Here is an 18,017-nt window from a genome sequence, read left to right on the forward strand (position 1 = left end):
TTAGTAACTTTGCTGACAGGCTAAAAGTTTTGCCTGCCTGGAACATTATTCAAAAACTGGAATGGAATTACTTCATCCTCAGAACACAATTTTAAAGGCATGTAGTGTGGTATCAACCCTGAGAATTCATGTAGGTAACAGACATATATCCCATTGCAGGTTGTATTTATTTCTGATTGCTTTCTGCTGATCTGAACGAAAGTATTCCTAACAAGAAGCCAAATGTATTTCCCTGCTCGGTGCAACTGCCATTCATAATGCAAAAATATACAAAAATTGCCTTCAAAAAACCCTTTGGATTTGTCATCACTCTTTGAGCGATGGTACCGGGTAGAATACTTCATGGTCGAGGTGACTCCAGCCAGAAGGAGGGCTGAGTAAACTCTGTGGGCCACTCGCAGGCTGGATGTGTGTCCCGCACACGGCTCCAGAGTCATTAATTAATACGGGCTCGGTGCGGGGCTGCTGGCCCGCCACGGCCCAGCTCATCCGGCCGGGTCTGCCGGGACCAGCTCACCCTGCCGGGAACGCCGGAGCGGGTCTGACAGCGAGCAGGCAGCCCGTGCTGGCTGAGCACCCGAAATGACGGACCCCGCCCGCCCCGGGCTCCTGGGGCTGCTGGAGCCCGCCCGGGAGCGATGGAGCTGCGGGGCTGGGCTGGGCTACACCGGGCTGGGCTGGGCTGTACGGGGCACACACACCGGGCTGGGCTGTACAGGGCACACACGCCGGGCTGGGCTATACCGGGCTGGGCTGGGCTGTACAGGGCACACACACCGGGCTGGGCTGGGCTGTACGGGGCACACACACCGGGCTGGGCTATACCGGGCTGGGCTGGGCTGTACGGGGCACACACACCGGGCTCGGCTGTACAGGGCACACACACCAGGTTGGGCACACACCACATCCACAGCGAGGTGTGCCAGCCTCTGCTAGCTTCCACAGCTCCCTTCTCTCCTGGCAGGGCCAGGATGTTAATCTAAGTGCTATAAAGATATATTCATTAAATTTGGAAGAGCTTTGAGTCTTGAATTGCATAGAATGCAGTCGTGCAAAAATTGGCAAAAATGTAAATGTATGGTTACAAGCTTGAAGCTAAATATAGAGCAAACAGATACCTACTAAAGAAAATTAAAATAAATTTTGACTTAGTATCAGTGACCTTGCCATCTCCTCAGTATTCTTAGTGACAGGGAAAAGCACGCCATGTAATGCCTCCCTATGAAGCATTTTAATTTTCTCTTCATTAGTTTCATCAGTGGGAAAGGGCCACTGCTCACAAGATTTGCTTTTACATAAATCTGAGTGGCAAAATTCAACGTTTTCTGCTGGAACCATTCTATATACAACCTGTCCATTAGTCACCTAATACATTTTTTATCACTTCATAGTTCATTTTCTTCTTTTGACCTTTGAGGATTCCCAAGGAATTCTAAAACCCATTAGTATCTATGAACACTCACAGTAAATCCATAAATGATTGCTTAATGGTCATTGCTAATCAGAATTAAGCAATCTTGGCGTAGCTAAAGCTTTTATATATTGGGGGTTTTTTTCCTATGTGGTACACAGATTTTTTCCTTTGTTTATTTGCAATACTTATTTAAGTATCAGATGATAAAATAAATGTGTGTCTCTGAGAAAAAGCTGATAAAATATTGTATGCATCAAGTGCTGAAGTCATAAATGCATTTAATGAGAGGCTGCATTTTTACAAATGATAGAGGGACTGTTATGAGCATCAGAGGGAGCTTACATAACTTTGATAGGGATGGATGCAGCATCTCAAAGCAACAGATAATGGCAGTTAGAGAAAGGGATAGATGAACTTCAAAAGATTGGATTTCACATAGATAAACATCACAGTGTCCAGGTGTTTATCTGTAGTTTATCTAATCTGGGTGGCCTAACGCTGTTGGAAGCTCACAAAGTTCCTGGTACCTCTGCTTTCAGGTAGGCTAGAAATGAAGTGAGGCTATGCACACTTGCAGTATTTTGGCACTTTTGCTTTTATTGCCTACTGCAGCCTTGAAGTGTGGAGGTGAGAGCAAATTGAAAGTAGTGGACCAAACACAGCCCCAGCAGATCTCCTCTGTGCTGGATGCTGTTACAAACACAAAGGCACTGACAGCTTTGCCTGCCTCAGTGAATTTACCTTCTACAAAGGAAATGAGGGAGTGGGGAACTACGCAAAGTGCTGATTTACAAATGTTCTGTAAATTCTGCTGTTCTTTGGTTTTGCAGTAAAGTGCAACATATATTTATTGGGAGTTTATTAATTTTAAATATTAAATTCAAGCAGAAGGTATGAATGATGCAAAGCCCTGAGACACAGTGGAAGAATACTGGTGTTTTCAGCAGACACTTCATTACCCCCTGTGTGTGTGTGTGAAACGCATATGCTGAAACATCAGAACACTGACCTGTTTCTGTGCAACCTGTTTCCAATATGAGACTCTATGCCTGGTACCTGCTTAACCATTTGGAGTAGTGAATAGACAATCTAGTCTTGGAAATTTATTGCTGGACTCAGAATTGCTGGTTGTCCCTTTAAAAGCCCTTTGCCCTGGTGCCAAGTGAACAAGGGAGACTCACAGCTGCATTTTAAATATGTGGATTTCCAGTTCTAATGACTGAAGAGGTATGAATGCCAAAATAGGAGAAATTAATTTTAAAAGCCCCAGTTTTCGTTTTGGTTTTTTTTTTTTAAACTGAGTTCTTGTAGCCAAACGCTTGTTTTCAAGACTTGAATCATGATTTCGAATGTCTCGACACTGAAAACATTGGCCTAGTTATTTGTGATTCACAGGGCAGTTACAAAGCTCTAAATAGATTTTGCTTAGTCTTAGTTTTGGTTTTTAGATAGTTGCATTTCCATTGAGCGCCAAATAATCTCTGCCTGTGCTTAAGATAAACGTATTAGAACTCATAAATTGAGGTTATCTGTTGTTGGGTGTCTTGGAGGAAAGGCAACTGAATTCAATACAGGAATTTCTTGAGCCAGAAGCAGATGTCACACTCTAAACATCTGAGGCTCATGATTTTTTGGCTGCCTCATTCTGTGCCTTTGTCACGCATTGTGTTCCAGTCTTGCTTTGAGGGGAGCAGCGAGGGAGCACCAGGGCTGTCTGATGTCGTTGTGTATTGTCATGTTCCACCATCATTTATGGTCAGGATCCTCATCCAAAGCCCTATGAGGTCCAGCAAGAGCCCTCCCCTGCTCTCCATGGTGTCAGAGCAGCCCCTGCTTGCCCAGTGTGTCCCTTCTGCCAGAGGGTAGGTTCTGCTCTGCTTAGCCTTTCATGAAAAATAATTGCTTTCCTTTCCTCTAAGGAATATAACTTCAAAACCACAATTTTCCAAATATTTTAATGTATATTTAACTTAATATTTCAAAAGACACATGCTCCTAGAGGAATGCCTACATTTGCTTAAGCTAATCCATTGCCTATTATGTATTTAAGCTGGATTGTTTTCACCTCTTACTATATCTGTCTGGGTTTTTTTTGTTTTTTTTGTTTTTTTTAATGTGGTGAAAAAGGGCTCTTTCTTTCAATTTTATTTCTCATTGGTTTCCTTTTCTGGTGGTCATGCACTGCTGTGCCATTTTGTATGATCTGGGGACATGAGGTGGCTGTGAGGAGAAGTCAGTGATACTCCTTGCAAAGCAGAAGTGGAGCATGCAGGAAAAAGCCCTCAGTTAAGGTCATGGTAGTCAAGGTACAAACTGGCTGGAGAGGTACAGAAGGCTTAGACCCTTTTCAGGGAGCAGCAGGGGAAGATATTTTATTAGTACTTTAGATGACTGGTTTTATTTCATGAGACCATAGCAGAAAAAAACAGAATAATTGAGGAAATTACAATAATAAACCCTTTTCTGAAATGGTATTTGACTACTGACAGCTGATGAAATGAGTCCAGAAGCATACATAAAACAAGAAAGGAAGAAAAAGAAAAACATGTTCTTGTTCATGGACATTGAGCAACTTGGCCCAGACCAGTCTCCATTTGGCTTTATTTCAGCAGGAATTTTTTTGGTAAATCATAAATTCTTTCCCAAAATATACAATGCACTAGTTTAAAAACAATCAATCATTCAATCGAAATTGAGGACGAGTTTGTAGAGGCGGCTGTCTCGTTTTCAAGTAGCTGGTCAGAGATACCAGTGGGATTCCTGCCTGCAGAGCCGCCAGGCTGGGCTCCAGCGCTGGGCTGGGCACAGGCACAGTGGGGAGGGAGAGCCATGGGCTGGAGCAGCACACTTTGCTGGTCAGTGCTACCAGGTCAGTGCTGGGGGGAGCCCCTGGCTTGCCTGGGGCACGTGGCTTGGCTGCAGAGAGTGTTTTTCCCAAGTCCAATGTCTGAAGTGACATTTCCATACATCTCAGGCAGCCCAAGAGCTTCCAGCAAGCAGAGATTTGGGTCCAGCCAAGCAGGTACACTTTGAGAGCCCCCAGGGACACGCACATGGAGAATGTCAGTGAGGTCAGGGCGATGGCTTCCAGGCACAAAGGGATGGCTGCTGTGGATAAGGGGTGCTAGAGAGGGTCCAGGAACCGCTCTTGACACTTCAGAGTTTCTGGAAGAATATGTGCTTATGTAACTCGTATTCCCTAGTGCAATGGCAGCTGCCAGTCTGTATCACTGCAAGCTGCCAAATTGGTCTCCATCTTTCCCACACACCCTGCTTTTTAAGAAACCTTTGTATTTGTTTTTCTACATTGTTTTTCACATCTGATAATTGTGCTAGATTAATGATGAGTGCTTTGATCTTTATATTCAATAAAGTTTGTTATAAATCCATTGAGAAGGGTGTAACCAGAGAATAGAAAACTCCAAGTTATTTGGACTAGTGAGACAGCAAAAGTGAAGAAGTAATAAAGATGGTCCTTTAAAAAGTAGAAAAAAATGAAACCCTTCCTATTTAATAAAATGAAACAATATTTGAAGCATATCCCACAAAGATCAAACAGAATTCTTATGTCAATATTATTGAAAAAGGAGATCTCCCTTCTCCCCCCACCCCCCCATATTAAGGTTTTGAACCCCAGGCTAGATGGTTTCAGAATTACTTTGGATTTTCACCAGTCTAACAAGATCAGAATCTTGTCTTGTTTAAATAAATTATTTGAAACCATATTCCCCAACGGCCCAGCCTTCAGTAGATACTGCTGTTGAAAGGCTGGTCCCTTTGTTTGTTTGCCAGAAATATGACTGTATGCATGTGCTTTGTTTTTGAAGTCTTTCTATTAGTGGACATGAGTCTGCTTGTCCTGTCAGGTCCTCAGCCAATATGAACTTGAACTTAGTTCTTCTGTTTCAGATCTGGTGAAGCCTCTCCATTTTGTCCAGATGTATCTTGTGGCTGAGAAAGAGTATTTTCTCTGCCCACAGACATTATCTTCCCCCAGCTCTATCAAAAGGTTTTTATAATTTCTCAAACAATCATGGGAGGAAATTCCTGTGTTTTTTTTCTTTGCTTGCTGTAATCATAATATTGTCTTTAGGATCTCTTCTTTGACCTTTTTGCCTCAAGTGTCTAGAGCTGTCTTCTCAAAGTGCACCCTCATCCCAGGGGGGGATGCTATGACATCTGCAGCATGACACTGGTGTTTGCAGATACAACAGTTGCATATGACGCTGCCCACAAAGTTTTCACAGATAACTTGAGTTGAATGTGTTTTTCCTGGTGCCCAGAGATCCTAGGCAAAGTGGCTGGACCTTTTAATTGCTCCTAATGGATGTACCCGCATATATAATTTGAAATACTGGCCTTTTCCAGAATAACTTTATTGATTCCCTAGTGAGAATTTCTTTTATGTGTTTAGAATGTACCTCTCGTAAGGAATTTTATAATGCTGGTTCCAGGAAAAATTATGCTCACGTTGCACTAACATGGAATTGCAGAGAAATAGATCCAATACATGCATGTACAAAAACTATTAATAACAGCATCAGTATCTTACTGATTTTTCTCTGAAGTTACAATTATACCTAACTATAATCTCTGCTGTAGTGATGCAAAGTCCATGAGCATGTTCCCCGACAAGCAAATAAACTTACATATGTGAAGAATCCCAAGCAAATGTCTCAGAGATGTGTGAGTTTTCTGAGTAACACCAGGTGAATAGTGGCAATGCAAATTACCTCAGTAATCCTATTTTGTTCAAGACTGACTCTACTATCATGGTAGTCCATTTAGGTACCATATTTTTCCCATTAAATGACTCCTTCTGCACTAAGAAATGGTTGAAAGTTTTCATTTCCAATTTACTGCAGTTAAGCTATGCGGTTTTCTGAGTACAATTTCATAAAACTACAGAAGATTGTAAATCCTCAGAACATTTTGCACAATTCTTTAATGTCAAAGACAGCATGTATTCTGAACTGCTGAATCTGCAGCTTAAAAGGAGGTAGGTTTTCTTCCAGACTTCCTACTAGGAATTCAGGCACAATTTTTTCCTCTAATCATCAAAACCCTTCTTTTAATTTTTGTTCAGAGTACATTCATGTCTAGTTTTTTGAGCTTTAATGTGAGTGTTGTCTGGTATCTAAATACTTTTCCCTGCCTGTCCTTTCATTTCAAATAACTTCTCAACGACAACCATATCTTCAGAAATATGACACATTATTTTTTTTATCTTTTCGGCTACAGCAGATTTGTATTGTTTTCTTGGAAAGTTGACACACCATTTTCCTGATTAACCTATATAGACTTATATAGGTTATAAGACTTATATAGATAGACTTATTGTCTGCTATAGGTTGGATTGATCTTGCATGATATATACACCCTGCAGACACCCCTGTTCTTTTCTGGGATGCAAATTGTTAATGGTCTTAGGGATCCATTGTGAATTATCACTACACAAAGTTCTATTTTCATTACTGGGTTTGGATTTTTTCCCCAGTATTTTTAAAATCTACTCAAATGTTCAAAATTTAAAATACCACATTTTGTTACTGGAAACCATTCAATAAATTGGATAGAGAATCAAATACAAGAAGTTTTAAGGATTTTTCAATCCTTTTTTTTCCAGTTTGCTTTACAAATTTTCACTTTTTGATAACCTCAGACAAACAGCACTACTTGAAATGGTTAAATGTTGACAAATATGAGAAGTGTGGATAATATTTTTCTACAGCATTTTCTGTAATGGACATCAGCAATATCTGAATGCTTCAATTGGTGCGGTACATTTTAAAAACTGCACCAAAGAAACGCTTGTCTGCATTTAATCTCTAAGATTACACAGAATATGGATGCTTATTAGTCAAAATAAGGTGTAAAATACAATTTTTTTACATACTTGTTCACTAAGGAAGAGAAAAAATATTGCATGGACTTGTAAATTATATGTCAGATAAAATATATTCAGAAGTATTCCAGCCTGTTAATTTGACTTTGCAAAATTCCTGTGACATGCATGTCAGACTTAAAAAACCGTACAAACATATTTTTAAAGTATCCAGAGATCACAGAGACGTCAACCTATAGTGTGAATTGCAGCAAGGGAACATTTGGATTCTATATAGGCAGCTCCTGTCTCTGATGCTTAGCAGACACCACATATGATTTACTACCATTTTTATTAAAATAAAAAGCACACTTCAATAAATATCATATCAGACTAGGTATTATCCCAGACATATTTTATTTCTTCGTCTTTGCTGCCTCTTCAAATTTTGGCATAAAACAGGAGGATAAAACAGACTATAAAGCAAAAGTTACAGAGGGTCTTCAAGTTTGTGATGAGTGAAAAGGCTGCCTCAGTTATTAGTGCTACCTAGACATGCAATAATTGATAGGAATAATCTCATATCCAGGAAAGGTTTGTCACAGCATTTATGGTAAAAGTTTATGAGTAAATGTTTCTTACACTCTCTTAAACTTGATTTGTCTAACAGATTGTTACTATTGAGACTTTATGGTGTTTTTTGGACTTTGAAATAATTTCTTATAGTGAAAATGTTCAAATGCACAATATTGTTGAGCAGCACTGAACTTCATACCAAGTGCCTAGGAGTCCCTGGGAGAAGAGAGACAGAAATCAAGCAGAAGTCAGTGAGGCAGAAGCCTCTTTTGCATCTTCTTTTGTTCACTTTTGAGGGGTCCTCACACCACCACCATCCTGCTTACCCGTAGAGTTGCTCAGCTTTCTCTAGGGGCTGTGTAGGACATGCAGGAGGCTCCTTACACACAGGGAGGGGCTGGCCATGGCTGGATGCCAGGGGGCCACTAGAGCCACAGTGTCACCCCTCCTTTGCAGCTGCACAGGGGAGAGAGAATATAAGGTAAGCCTCGTGGGTGGAGAAAAGGGCAGCAAGGGATCACTCTGCCATTACTGACACAGGCAAAACACACCTGACTTGGAGAAATTATTTTATTACCAATCAAATCAGAGTAAAGCAATGAGAAATAAAAAATAAATCTGATAACACCTTCTCCCCTCCCCTTCCTTCTTCCTGGGCTTAACTTCATTCCTGAATTCTCTGCCTCCTCCCAGTCACACATTGTCTCTGCTGTTGCTTATTCCTCAGGGAGAGGACTCCTCACACTATTTCCATGTTCCAGCAGTTTCCAGTCCTCGGTGTACTACTCCAACATGAGTCCTTCCCACAGGCTGCAGTGCATCACGAGCTGCTCCAGCATGGGTCCCTTTCCGTGGGGTGCAGTCCTTCAGGAACAGGCTTCTCCAGTGTGGGTCCTCCAAGAAGTCACAAGTCCTGTCAGGAAACCTGCTCCAGTGTGGGCTTCTCTTTCTGTGGGGCCATAAGTCCTGGCAGAACCCTCTGAGCCTCCAGCACAGGCTTCCCATGGGGTCACAGCCTCCTTTGAGTGCATTCCTCTACTCATTATGAAAGTCAGTTTTATACTGGCAATAAATTTTATTAATTTCCCCAAGTTCTGACAGTTTTGCCCATGATGGTAACTCGTGAGTGATTTCTCTCTGTCTTCACCTTGACTCATGAGTTTATATTTTCTCTCCCTTGTCCAGTTGAAGAGGGGAGTGATAAAGCAGCTTTGGTGGACACTTGGAATCCAGTCAAGGTCAGGATTTAAACACAGAAACATAACAATTTCTATAGTAGATCATGTCTTTAAATTTTAACCTATTTAATTTAGTATTTAGCTCTAATAACAGAGTGATAGTAGCAGATATGCTGGAAAGCAGACCATCTATGAGATAATATGCAAGGAATTTCCTAGCTCATATGAATAAGTAGCTTGTACTGTGCAGTTGTTTTTTGTTTGTAATTTAATGTATCTACTAGTCTGCCGTCTCTTTGATATGGCTTTTGGGAAGAGGCTGAGTTATGTTCCTGCACCTAGTCTGGGACCTTTTCTAGTTTGATGCATTAACCAAAGCACATGATCTTAAACTGATTATTTGGTGCTACTGTCTGGTAAAGTAACTTGGTACAGTTTATCATATTAATATGCATTTGATTGCTGGTTTTGTCTTAATTTCAGCATTGACAAAGTAAATTTTTCTGGGATTATTTAAGAACCTAAAATCTCATCATAATGTGTTGTTAAAATTTAATTTCTATTTTCTCTTGATGATACCTGTTGGCAATGAACTCCATTCTGTGGGAAGAAAACATCTCTTAATATCTTCACTCTTGCTCTTTGGTTTTGCTGAAAGTCCAACATAAGTTGCTAAAGGACATGGAATATTCTTGCAAATTTATGTTTATTACTTTGACTCTCCTCTCTCCTAAAATGACTTTTCCTTTTAATAACACTTGTTACTAATTTTCATATTTCTTTGAATATATCTGTATATCTGTTGTTCAACACAAGAATGGGTTTTATCCTCCCCTGTAGCTACCTAAAAGGTTATGCCTCGTCTGAGATATTTATTCAGGATCTTTCAAAAGGAAGACTGAAACCCAGGGAGAATCTCACTGTATTCTAAGATGAGTGTTTGAAATAACTCAGACAATTCCCATCCTTAAGACTGGTCTTTTAATTACAGAGTAAAGTGTAGCCTCCATTATGAGATGGCACACTGACATTTTGGACAGCTAAAGTTAGGTGAGATCAATCCTGCACACATAATCATACCTGAATCACTATTATGGAATTGTCTATCACCCAATATTTTCAATATCATATACACCATACCATTTTTTTAAAAACCCATACAATTCACTTTCTTTTTTTTTCTTTTTTTCCCCTCCCATCGCATAGACTCATAGAATGATTTAGATCAGATGAGATGTCTGGAGATCATCTAGCACAACCTTCTACTCAAAGCAGACCCAACTTAGGTTAGATTTCTCAGAGCCTGTGTCAGTTGAATGTTGAGTATCTCCAAGGATGGATAATCTTCAGCCCCTCTAGACAGCCCTTTCCAGTGTCATTATGAAGATTTTTTCCTTATAACTATTTTATATTTCCCTTGCTGTTATTTGTGTCTCTTGTGTCTCATTCATCCACTGTGCACCACTGAGAAGAGTCTGGCTCAATTTCTCTATATCCTTTCACTGAGTAGTTGTAAACAGCAATAATATTTTCTCTTAGCCTTCCTAAGACTGGAAAATCCTGCTTCCCTCAGCCTCTTCTTGAACGTCCCTCCTTGCTCTCGCTCCTTAATTGCCTGCATAGCCCTCTGCTGGACTTCCTCCAGTTTGCTGGTGTTGCTTGCACAGGGGAGTCCAGAGCAGGACACGGCACTTGAGATGAGCTTTCCCTCTTAAACCAAAGGGAATAAACGCTTCCCTCAACCTGCTGGCTGTGCTTTTGCTAATGCAGCCGCATATGAGCTTGGCTTTCCAGAGTGCAAGAGGTTTGCTGTGCATTCCTAGAGCTGAGCGATGTGAAGCCCGGGTCCCTTTCAGGGTGGGTGCAGTTACTGCAGAACTCATTTGATGTAATTCCAGTTGTGTCCTCCAGTGTAAATCACTTGACACCATCAGCATGAAATGCTAAGTGCCATTGCTCAGTCACCAGGAGTGGGATAATTGCATCCAACAAATTTCAGGTGTTTGTCTGAGCTCAACATCTGCACTTGCTCTATGGGCAAGGAGAGAGAAAAATCTGCAGAGACTGATTCTTCTCACCTATTTTAGACCCTTGTTTTATGAGGAAATTATTCTTATTGGAAGTTTATGGCTCTTTTCCTTGGTTACAGAATACGCCTAGAGATTTGGCTTAAACTAAACTCCTAAACATTTGATAGATTTTCCTAGGTCAAGCAAATCTTACCCTTACTGCAGGGTTTTGCAGTCTTCCCTTGCACAGGCTAGGCTAAATGTGTTTATAAGTAATCTGATGCCCATATGTGCAATTTTTCTGCTGTTACCATTCTAAATGTTTTCTGCAAGTTTGACCTCCAGAGTAATCAGGTGTGGTGAGATAGATGAGCCTACTTAAAATTTTATTTTACCAAGCAAAACAGATAAAACTCATCTAATTGCTCTAATAGCCTCATTCATCACATGACCTTGGTGATCTGATGTTTTCCACTCTATTTCACTCTTGTAATTCTTGTAGAGGAATGGAAAACCAATGCCAAGTCTGTGCAAGAAAAGATCCACTTCTGGGAAAGATGGAACTTTCCCAGAAGGAAAGCTCTTTTCCCGCTCTGGAAAGATACTGACTTATTTTTCCTGCTCCTTGAAAAAACAGTGGCCATTTGGTTGACCACTGAAGATAGCTGCATCAATACCAGACTGCTCAGAGGTGCCTGATATCAGAAGGAAATGGAAGTTCTAGTTACTGTGAGTCTGGTTTTACATTCAAATATTTAAATTTAATCATCTATTCTAAAGGATTTTTCTACTTTTATTTGTCTTTACCAAAGGTATTTATAATGCTTCAATACTTGAAAAAAGTGTTGAATATTTGTTGGCAGAAGCAAGTATAAATTTTCAATTTATATGAGCATCTTTCAAATTCAGAGCACCAGCTAAGTCCTTTGTGGATGAAGAAGGTGAGATGTTCCACATAAGATGGGCCAGTGCTGTCCTGCATCCTTCAGAATCTTCATACCACTTTGAAGTTGTTGAAAATGGAAATATATCATTTCACTAATGAAACTGAACTTAGAAATAGTTGTAGTCTGAATACTCAAATTCCCCTTTCAGAGGGAACCAGGAAAAGCAGATGGTTAAGCATCTCCTCACCTGTCATCAGTCACTTTTAAACCAAAGCTTGCATTTCTCTGTGAGTGGGACAGAACTTTTCTCACCAGAGGACCAGATGGTACTACTGTAAAATTCATCACCAGCTTCAAAGGTTCACTGCTGTGCATCAGCACTTTGTTCCCTCAGTCCCTTCTCATGCTCCGTGGTGAGAAACACAGTGAGGCAATTCGGCTGTGCTGTCTTTGACCTACAGATGATATCCTGGGTTGAACTCTAGTGGAGCTCACCTAAGCATCATTCAAAATCCACAGCTGTTGTCAGGTGTTTTCATTTGGTTAGTGCCACGTCAGAGGGCATTGTACTGATCCTCTTTGTTCCTTAGAATTTGTTGTTGATCTGAGAGATAAGTATGGTTTTGAAGCAAAAGGCCCTTCAGAGTGTAAATGTACAAGAATACATGGAAATGCTTACTTTGCTATAATTTAGTCCTGCCTTGAAATAGTTTGAATAATTTATTCAAAGACTGAATTGATTCACATGGTCTATGGGCAGAGTGTCTATCAGCCAAACCATGCTGAACAAAAAAGTTCCTCCTAGCTAAAATCTTGGGGATGTATAACACAATTTAGCTTGTGAAGCACAAAATAATGGGACTAATTAGGTATGTCAACCGCTTATTATTTTCACATCTTTATGTCTTCAATGTATTATTTCAAATGTTGATTTCAAATGTTGCATTTTGAAAAGATCCATGACCAGTCATTGCTACTGTGAACTTTTGAAATGAGTAAACAAAAAAGTTTGAGCCCAGTGGAAGACACTCAGTGAAAAGCACACATTCTTTATTTGGAGTGACAATCTCCTGGATACTTGGGGTTAAAATGAGAATAAATACAGGGCAATTTAGGTCACAGACTTGGGGACAACAAGGAGGTCAGAGGGCAAACTCAAGCATTCAATAGGAAATGAAACTATTTTATTACTGTTATTTTAATGCCAGTTAGTAAAAATAAATAAAATAATTAATAATGCATCATCATTTACTGTCACTGTAAAATCGCAAGGCTCCAACTAAACAAAAGAGTTTGACAGCCCAAATGCTGTAAAAACCAAATGAAATTTAAGGAAATTAAGAACAAGGAAAATAAAAAAAATTTCTGTAGTTTAAATGCATATCTACAGAAGAGTTCATGTAGTTCAGATGTTCCATCTCAAGAGGATGTGATATTAAAAATAAAGAATCACAGGAGGGCAGCAATCCTGATCAAATATGTGGAAAAGCTTTAACATCAGGAACAAATGGTCTTGGACTCATCAGCTTGGAAAAGAGATCGATGAGCGTAGATAGGATGTATGTCTGCAAAGAAATTACTAAAGTAAGCAGGAAATGGCTGCTCACTGCCTCTCCACATTACAAGTAGAAAACATCCAGTTAAATGACTGAGTGATAGTTTCAATTAAGGTGAAGATGAGATTGTTTTATCCCTTGCAAGGGAAGCTGTGGAACACACAGTTCTGTGTCAGTGGTGGATGCCAAAAGGTTTACGTAGCTTCTAATTTGAGTAGCCAAACTTGTGGGGAAATGAAAGATGTCCCACAAGGACTATTTAACACATAGATCCCTCTTCTGGAAAGGAGGTTGCTGAGCTGCAGACTGCTGTAGGCTGGAAGGGGAGGCTGGGGAATCATCACTATATGCTTGACCTGCCCTTGGACTCTTCTCTTGGCCTCTGTTACTGGCTGTTGACAGAGTTTGGCCACCAGATCTTTTGTTTGACTCCTGACAGCTGTTCTTAAACCACCACACAGAGACTGGCAGTGCTTTTATACCTGTCACTGTGGCCTCTCTAAAAGTCTTCATCAGGAACACTTTAATTATGAACCTGCAGTGTTCTCAAAGTGTACTTGTGCACAGCAGATCATTACACTAAGAGTGATATCCATGAAATTATTGAAACAGATTTATGGGTAACTCCAAGACTATCATTTGTTTACTGAGAACTTTGAATATCAAAAATTCTTAGTTAATATTGGTCATAATAGGCTTCTAGCCACTATCACTCCCTCCAGTTTGTAGCTGAGTTAGAGCTGAATGTCATTTGTTACACCTAATTCACCAGGGTGTTCAGGAGATTACAAAGTCATAATGCCAGAGCATTTTCTTTGGCTGTCCTTAGTTCATTTCAAATTGAACAATACCGTTTGTCAGTCAGGAAATGCAGTACCTCTTCTTTACTCACATCCTGCACCTCCAGTAATTCTCCTAGTGATACTGTCAATAAAAATATTTGGCAGAGGCAGCTGCTTTTCAAGGTATGAATTACATCTTTGGATTTTGCATTATTTCTGCCATCCATAAAGAAAAGATGCAAGAGAAAAAAGCTCCCAGTGTTCTTCCAGCAATCCCAGACTGCATGGATTTTTCTACTCATTTCCCAGCAACTTAAAATCCTAATATTTGCCTTGCAGACTATAGCAGACTTCAAATTGTGGGTGAAGAAGATCTGGGAGGAATGAAAATTCAATCAATTTTAGGATTATGTCTTGGCAAACTGAGCTGGAATCAACTGTTGGGATGCAGAAAAGGCTAATATGAAGCAGTTTTAAGGAGAAGAAATCATGAAGTAGGTAAAAATAGGTGAAGAGAGGGAAATTGGTTCAGTAGTAGTTTCACAGATTGGGAGTAGGGGGGTAGTTGCTGAAGATAAATTAAACAGGGGTCAATGAAGACTGAGACACTGTCATAATAAATTGTTCCTACTGGGGGAGTAATTGAAATGGCTCTGTTAACTTCAGTGGGAATTGGATTAGGTTCAGTAAACTGCTGGAGGAATATTTGTTAGCTTTTCACATCAAGTCTTCATGGGGATAAAAATGCTTTAAAAGGAAGATCCTAGAATTTCCACCATTGTGGACAACAATGCTTTATTTGAGTTAGTTTCAGGCTAATTGAATTAGCAATGCTGAAATGTAGAAATATCTGAGCTCCCCTGAAAAACTCTTAAGTTGTTATATTAGATATGTGATTATTGTTGTTATATTAGATATGTATTTCTCTATTTTTCCTCAAGTGTCAAAGCCAAAACCAAATTTTATTATATGAAAAAGATGCTTCACTTACAAACAGTGAAGCTATAATTCTAAAATTGTCACATCAAATGGATATTCATCAAATCCATCAAATGGTCCCAATCCTGGACCTGCACCCTTGGAAAAAGGTTGCCAATACTAGTGCAGCCATTTAGGTGCACAGTCTCGTTGTTATTAGCCTTGTATCTGCTGGCAAGGTCATCCCCAATAGTTTTGACCATTTTCTATAAATGTCAAAGTGTTGCCAAGTGCCTCCTCTGGGCAGGTGCTCTAGGGGCAGGTGGGACAGAAAGGAAAGCACTGGCACAGAGCTGATGAGCATGACAGCAGAAGTGTTAAGGTACATGAACAGCTGCAGCAGGAGGGATGTCTTAATCATTTGTAGACAATGGACATAAATTGATTTTTTTTCTCAGGCTTTAATAAGATTGTAAAGCCAGGGCCAGAGAAAGACAGGCAGCAGGGTTACATTTTATCCAGCTACCATGTTTGAAATGAGTTCCAGTTGACAAATGGATTTTGATTTTATCCCTTTGGATGCCTAGTTCAACTACTGGAACATCTGTTATTTCAACACCACATCCACCCAGCTATGCATTCTAAATAAGCCTTGTCAATTTGGTGTACACAATCTGAGAAGAAAACAGACACACTTCTGTTAAAAGGGAAAAAACGTTGTGCTAGCAGACATTAAAAATGTTCTGTTAGCTGAGGAACTATGACTCTTAAAATCAAAGGCAAAACTCTTGTCCCTTTAAGTGAAAGCTAATAACTTACATTCATTTCTTTTTGTTTTGATGAAATTGTGTCTACAAATGTTCTTTGTTAATGAAACAGCACTGGATCATGAAAAGGACATATACACAGAATAATGAGAAAATTGTAATAGTGTCATTGCTAACTGGAATATAACTAATACAATAGAAAGGCCACCTCATGTTTTCTGAACCCATATGCCCCACAAAACTACTTTGCTGATTCTCCACTATTTTCTATTCAGCTTCAGAGAAGGAGTCTGTGTGTTTACACAGGCTTCCTCTAAAGGATTGAGCAGAGTAGGTTAGATACATGTTAAATCAAACTAAGGAAATGGAAAACCCCAGACATTTATTCTGTGAGGCATCCTTGTCTTCCCAGAGGTGTGGAGCTGCATCAGCTTAGATTCACCTATGTGAAGGTGAAAATACAGGGCATACATAGAAAGTCTGTGGACGAGATTTACTTGTAGGCACTCTCTCAATAAAAATGTAGTGGACTGCATATTTTTACATGTTTGCAACAGGGGGACAGCAGAAAAAACCACAAAACTTCTCATTGAATAAAGATGAGAGATAAAAGACAGAGTGAACACTTCAAGAATACAGGGGAATTTGTTTTGTTGTTTTTTGGGGGGAAGGAGCAATGGGCTTGGGAGTCATAACAAAAGGCAGAGTTCCTTTTAAAATAATTTCTTTGGGTTTCCTACTCCTTTATGGATGTCCTCTTCCAATTGTCCTCCCCATATGATTTCAAACACGGGCATTATTGCACAACTGAATGAAAGGAAAAAAAAGGAGAAAAACCCATGAATGGCAGTCACTAACAATTGTCAATTTGCTGAAGAAACAAGGACTCAAGAAAACAGATTTTTTTTTAACCCATGGGGCTTTCAAAACTGTATCCAAACTCCTGAGGCAGAAAGTAACCTGGCATCATTTGGCATTCCAGCTGATTCTAGGAGGTGGAAGTAGAGAGGTGTATGAATGTGAAAAGCACACTGATTTTTTTTATCCTCAAAACATTTCCATAGTGCTGAATTATGGTTCAGACCAGTTTGTAAGTTATATGAGCCAGTTTTCTGATCCCTAGATATGAGACTCGAGGGAGATAAAGCTAGACTCCAAAACAATCATTCAAAAATCCTGTCAGAAGAAGGATGAATATGATACTTTGGGGGATGGTGGCCTGTGGAGGGAAGAAAAAGAATTTTAAATGAGAAATTACTCAGAAGAGCATAAAAATGAGCAAAGCAAAAAGAAAAACAAAAACAAAAACCTTTTGCATTATGGAAAAATATTTTTCGCTGTGAGACTCTGCAAAATGAAAATGTATCTGTCTTTTTAGCTCATTCTTTCCTGAATTTCAGGGGTGTCTGCCAGAGTGTGGCAGATGTAAATGCATGTGCTTCCTGCTTGTCACAAAGATCCTTGCTGCACTTGACAGTAGCAGTGTCACCAAAGATCTGTGTTAAAGGCTTGCTTCAGTAGTTCACCAAACACATACAGATTTGGTGAAAATAAGCATATTTTGGTGGTAAAACAGGCAGACTCACTGAAGATCTCTGCAAGGTTGCATCAAATGAACCTAAATATTTCCTTCATGACCTTAAAGCCAGAAGTTCATGAGTTTAGGGGTTACAAACATACATACTTTTTTAATGCATATTTTGGCCAAAATAACAGCTGGATGTGGATTAAAGTGACTATTCATGTGTTTGGTCATCTCCACATGTAGTTAGTGAAATTAAGAATTGTTTTTAGCAATATGCCTGCATTGTGCATGCACATTTCTGCACTGAAAACATCTGAAAATTTGGCCTGTGACCTCTTTGCCAATATTTCTATTGGGAATGTGGTGAAATTGTTCCTTCAGTAAACACCCAGTGATATTGTAAAGCTAAATGAATTTTTTTGGAAAGCACACTAAAATCCTTGGAAGGAGAGCATAACTTAAGCACAAAGTACTTTTTATTATGTGCTGAGTCACATTCCTCTATCTTATGTGTACAGCTGAAATACTTGTTTAATATCAGTCTTAATTAGGAAAAGCCTGCAAAATGTTCTATGTGCTGT

General features: G+C 39.7%; 1 long non-coding RNA gene across 1 annotated transcript; it reads right to left on the bottom strand.

Moving 5' to 3' along the window:
* Window positions 1–3,962: 3,962 nt before the first annotated feature.
* On the bottom strand, window positions 3,963–17,751 carry LOC148225555 (uncharacterized). The gene is made up of 2 exons (XR_015808308.1): window positions 8,141–17,751; window positions 3,963–8,030 (listed from the first exon to the last, which is right to left on the bottom strand). It is a non-coding gene; the product is annotated as an uncharacterized LOC148225555 (long non-coding RNA).
* Between the last annotated feature and the right edge of the window lie 266 nt (window positions 17,752–18,017).

Source organism: Sturnus vulgaris, chromosome 1 (assembly GCF_052056855.1).
Source record: "Sturnus vulgaris isolate bStuVul1 chromosome 1, bStuVul1.hap1, whole genome shotgun sequence".
In the NCBI taxonomy this organism is placed as follows: Eukaryota; Metazoa; Chordata; class Aves; order Passeriformes; family Sturnidae; genus Sturnus; species Sturnus vulgaris.